A 6,000-nucleotide genomic window follows, 5' to 3' on the forward strand; every position below is an offset into this window, starting at 1 on the left:
GCCGTAACCCCACCATCTAGAGCCGCCGTAACCCCACTACCCAGAGCCGCCGTAACCCCACCACCCAGTGCCACCGTAACCCCACTACCCAGAGCCACCATTACCCCACTACACAGAGGCACCATATCCCCACTACCCAGAATCACCGTAGCCCAACTTCCCAGAGCCACCGTAACCCCACTACCCAGGGTCACCGTAACCCGACTACCCAGAGCCAATGTAACCCCACTACCCAGAGCCACCGTAATCCCACTACCCAGAGCCACCATTACCCCACTACACAGAGGCACCGTATCCCCACTACCCAGAATCACCGTAGCCCAACTTCCCAGAGCCACCGTAACCCCACTACCCAGGGTCACCGTAACCCGACTACCCAGAGCCAATGTAATCCCACTACCCAGAGCCACCGTAATCCCACTACCCAGAGCCACCGTAACCCCACTACCCAGAGCCGTCGTAACCCCTCTACCCAGAGTCGCCGTAACACCCACTACCCAGAGCCACCGTAACACCCATGACCCAGCGCCACTGTAACCCCACCATCTAGAGCCGCCGTAACCCCACTACCCAGAGCCGCCGTAACCCCACCACCCAGTGCCACCGTAACCCCACTACCCAGAGCCACCATTACCCCACTACACAGAGGCACCGTATCCCCACTACCCAGAATCACCGTAGCCCCACTTCCCAGAGCCACTGTAACCCCACGACCCAGAGCTACCATAATCCCACAACCCAGAGCCACCGTAACCCCTCTACCCAGAGCCTCTCTAACCACACTACCCAGAGCCGCCGTAACCCCACCACCCAGAGGGGTCTTAACCCCACCATCTACAGCTGCCATAACCCCACCACCCAGAAACGCCGTAACCCCACCATCTAGAGTCGCCGTAACCCCACTACCCAGAGCCGCCGTAACCCCACCACCCAGTGCCACCGTAACCCCACTACCCAGAGCCACCATTACCCCACTACACAGAGGCACCATATCCCCACTACCCAGAATCACCGTAGCCCAACTTCCCAGAGCCACCGTAACCCCACTACCCAGGGTCACCGTAACCCGACTACCCAGAGCCAATGTAACCCCACTACCCAGAGCCACCGTAATCCCACTACCCAGAGCCACCATTACCCCACTACACAGAGGCACCGTATCCCCACTACCCAGAATCACCGTAGCCCACCTTCCCAGAGCCACCGTAACCCCACTACCCAGGGTCACCGTAACCCGACTACCCAGAGCCAATGTAATCCCACTACCCAGAGCCACCGTAATCCCACTACCCAGAGCCACCGTAACCCCACTACCCAGAGCCGTCGTAACCCCTCTACCCAGAGTCGCCGTAACACCCACTACCCAGAGCCACCGTAACACCCATGACCCAGCGCCACTGTAACCCCACGACCCAGAACCACCGTAACCCCACTACCCAGAGCAGTCGTAACCCCTCTACCCAGAGACACCGTAACTCCACTACCCAGAGCCACCTTAATCCCAATACCCAGAGGCACTGTAACACCACGACCCAGAGCTATCATAATCCCACTACCCAGAGCCACCGTAACCCCTCTACCCAGAGCCTCTCTAACCACACTACCCAGAGTCACCGTAACCCCACAACCCAGAGCCACCGTAACCCCACTACCCAGAGCCACTGTACCACCATAACCCCACCACCCAGAGCCACCGTAACCCCACCACACAGAGCCACCCTAACCCCATCACCCTGAGCCACCGTAACCCCACTGCCCAGAGCCACCATAACCCCACTACCCAGAGCCTCCGTAACCCCACTACCCAGAGCCACCTTAATCCCAAAGCCTAGAGCCACTGTAACCCCACGACCCAGAGACACCGCAACCCACTACCAGGAGTCACCGTAACGCCACTACCCAGAGCCACCGTAACCCCACTACCCAGAGCCACCGTAACCGCTCTACCCAGAGCCACCATAACCCCACTACCCAGAGCCACCATAACCCCACTCCCAGAGCCACCGTAATCCCACTACCAAGAGCCGCCGTAACCCCACGGCCCACAGCCGCCGTAACCCCACCACCCAGAGCCGACGTAACCCCACTACCAAGAGCCGCTGTAACCCCCAGTACCCAGAGCCACCGTAACACCACTACCCAGAGCCACTACCCAGAGCCACCGTAACCCCATTACCCAAAGACACCGTAACCCCACTACCCAGAGCCACCGTAACCCCACTACCCAGAGTCACTGTAACCCCACTACCCAGAGCCACCGTAACCCCAAGACCCAGAGCCGCCGTAAACCCAAGACCAAGAGCCGCCGTAACTCCACGAGACAGAGCCGCCGGAACCCCACGACCCAGAGCCGTCGTAACCCCACGACCCAGAGCCGCTGTAACCCCACTAGCCAGAGCTGCCGTAACCCCACCACCCAGAGGGGTCTTAACTCTACCATCTAGAGCTGCCATAACCCCACCACCCAGAACCGCCGTAACCCCACTACCCAGAGCCACCATAACCCTACTACCCAGAGCCACCGTAATCCCACTACCAAGAGCCGCCTTAACCCCCAAGACCCAGAGCCGCCGTAACTCCATGACGCACAGCCGCCGTAACCCCACGACCCAGAGCCGCCGTAACACCACGACCCACAGCCGCCGTAACCCCACCACCCAGAGCCGACGAAACCCCACTACAAAGAGCCGCTGTTACCCCCAGTACCCAGAGCCACCGTAACACCACTACCCAGAGCCACCTTAAACCCACTACCCAGAGCCACCGTAACCCCACTACCCAAAGACACCGTAACCCCACTACCCAGAGCCACCGCAACCCCATTACCCAGAGTCAACGTAACCCCACTATCCAGAGCCACCGTAACCCCACTACCCTGACACCGTAACCCCACTACCCAGAGCCACCGTAACCCCACTACCCAGAGCCACCGTAACCCCACTACCCAGAGTCACTGTAACCCCACTACCCAGAGCCACCGTAACCCCAAGACCCAGTGCCGCCGTAAACCCAAGATCCAGAGCCGCCGTAACTCCACGACACAGAGCCGCCGGAACCCCACAACCCAGAGCCACCGTAACCCCACTACCCAGGGTCACCGTAACCCTACTACCCAGAGCCAATGTAAGCCCACTACCCAGAGCCACCTTAATCCCACTACCCAGAGCCACCGTAACCCCACTACCCAAAGACACCGTAAACCCACTACCCAGAGCCACCGCAACCCCATTACCCAGAGTCAACGTAACCCCACCATCCAGAGCCTCCGTAACCCCACCACCCAGAGCCACCGTAAACCCACCACCCAGAGCCACCATAACCCCACCACACAGAGCCACCCTAACCCCATCACCCTGAGCCACCGGAACCCCACTTCCCAGAGCCACCGTAACCCCACCATCCAGAGCCACCGTAACCCCACCACCCAGAGCCACCGTAACCCCACCACCCAGAGCCACCGTAACCACACCACCCAGAGCCACCCTAACCCCACCACCCAGAGCCACCCTAACCCCACCACCCAGAGCCACCGTAACCCCACTACCCAGAGCCACCATAACCCCACTGCCCAGAGCCACCATAAACCCACTACCCAGAGCCACCGTATCCCCACTACCCAGAGCCACCGTCACCCCACCACCCAGAGCCACCGTAACCCCACCACCCAGAGCCACCGTAACCCCACCACACAGAGCCACCCTAACCCCATCAGCCTGAACCACCGTAACCCCACTTCCCAGAGCCACCATAACCCCACTACCCAGAGCCACCGTAACCCCACTACCCAAAGCCACCGTAACCCCACCATCCAGAGACACCCTAACCCCACCACCCAGAGCCACCCTAACCCCACCACCCAGAGCCACCGTAACCCCACTACCCAGAGCCACCATAACCCCAATGCCCAGAGCCACCATAAACCCACTACCCAGAGCCACCGTAACCCCACCACCCAGAGCCACCCTAACCCCACCACCCAGAGCCACCCTAACCCCACCACCCAGAGCCGACGAAACCACACTACCAAGAGCCGCTGTAACCCCCAGTACCCAGAGCCACCGTAACCACACTAACCAGAGCCACCGTAACCCCACTTCCCAGAGCCACCGTAACCCCACTACCCAGAGACACCGTAACCCCACTACCCAGAGACACCGTAACCCCACTACCCAGAGCCACTGTAACCCCACTACCCAGAGTCACCGTAACCCCACTACCCAGAGCCACCGTAACCCCACTACCCAGAGCCACCGTAACCGCACTACCCAGAGCCACCATAACCCCACTACCCAGAGCCACCATAACCCCACTCCCAGTGCCACCGTAATCCCACTACCAAGAGCCGCCGTAACCCCACAACCCACAGCCGCCGTAACCCCACCACCCAGAGCCGACGTAACCCCACTACCAAGAGCCGCTGTAACCCCCAGTACCCAGAGCCACCATAACACCACTACCCAGAGCCACTACCCAAAGACACCGTAACCCCACTACCCAGAGCCACAGTAACCCCACTACCCAGAGCCACCGTAACCCCACTACCCAGAGTCACTGTAACCCCACTACCCAGAGCCACCGTAACCCCAGGACCCAGAGCCGCCGTAAACCCAAGATCCAGAGCCGCCGTAACTCCACAACACAGAGCCGCCGGTCCCCACGACCCAGAGCCGTCGTAACCCCACGACCCAGAGCCGCTGTAACCCCACTAGCCAGAGCTGCCGTAACCCCACCACCCAGAGGGGTCTTAACTCCACCATCTAGAGCTGCCATAACCCCACCATCCAGAACCGCCGTAACCCCACTACCCAGAGCTACCATAACCCTACTACCCTGAGCCAACGTAATCCCACTACCAAGAGCCGCCTTAACCCCCAAGACCCAGAGCCGCCGTAACTCCATGACACACAGCTGCCATAACCCCACGACCCAGAGCCGCCGTAACCCCACGACCCACAGCCGCCGTAACCCCACCACCCAGAGCCGACGTAACCCCACTACCAAGAGCCGCTGAAACCCCCAGTAACCAGAGCCACCGTAACACCACTAACCAGAGCCACCTTAACCCCACTACCCAGAGCCACCGTAACCCCACTACCCAAAGACACCGTAACCCCACTACCCAGAGCCACCGCAACCCCACTACCCAGAGTCAACGTAACCCCACTACCCAGAGCCGACGTAACCCCAAGACCCAGGGCCGTCATAACCCCACGACCCAGAGCCGTCGTAACCCCACGACCCATAGCCGCTGTAACCCCACTAGCCAGAGCTGCCGTAACCCCACCACCCAGACGGGTCTTAACTCCACCATCTAGAGCTGCCATAACCCCACAACCCAGAACCGCCGTAACCCCACTACCCCGAGCCACCGTAACCCCACAACCCAGAGCCACCGTAACCCCACTACCCAGAGCCACCGTAACCCCACTACCCAGAGCCACCGTAACCCCACTACCCAGAGCCACCGTAACGCCACTACCCAGAGCCACCGTAACCCCACCACCCAGAGCCACCGTAACCCCACTACCTAGAGCCACCGTAACCCCACTACCCAGAGCCACCGTAACCTCACTACCCAGAGCCACCGTAATTCCACTACCCTGAGCCACCGTAACCCCACCACCCAGAGCCACTACACAGAGCCTCCGTAACCCCACCATCCAGAGCCACCGTAACCCCACCACCCAGAGCCACCGTAAACCCACCACCCAGAGCCACCGTAACCCCACCACACAGAGCCACCCTAACCCCATCACCCTGAGCCACCGGAACCCCACTGCCCGGAGCCACCGTAACCCCACCATCCAGAGCCACCGTAACCCCACCACCCAGAGCCACCCTAACCCCACCACCCAGAGCCACCGTAACCCCACTACCCAGAGCCACCATAACCCCAATTCCCAAGAGCCACCGTATCCCCACTACCCAGAGCCACCGTAACCCCACCATCCAGAGCCACCATAACCCCAATTCCCAAGAGCCACCGTATCCCCACTACCC

The sequence above is a fragment of the Narcine bancroftii genome, chromosome 11 (genome assembly GCF_036971445.1).
Source record: "Narcine bancroftii isolate sNarBan1 chromosome 11, sNarBan1.hap1, whole genome shotgun sequence".
NCBI classification, from domain to species: Eukaryota; Metazoa; Chordata; class Chondrichthyes; order Torpediniformes; family Narcinidae; genus Narcine; species Narcine bancroftii.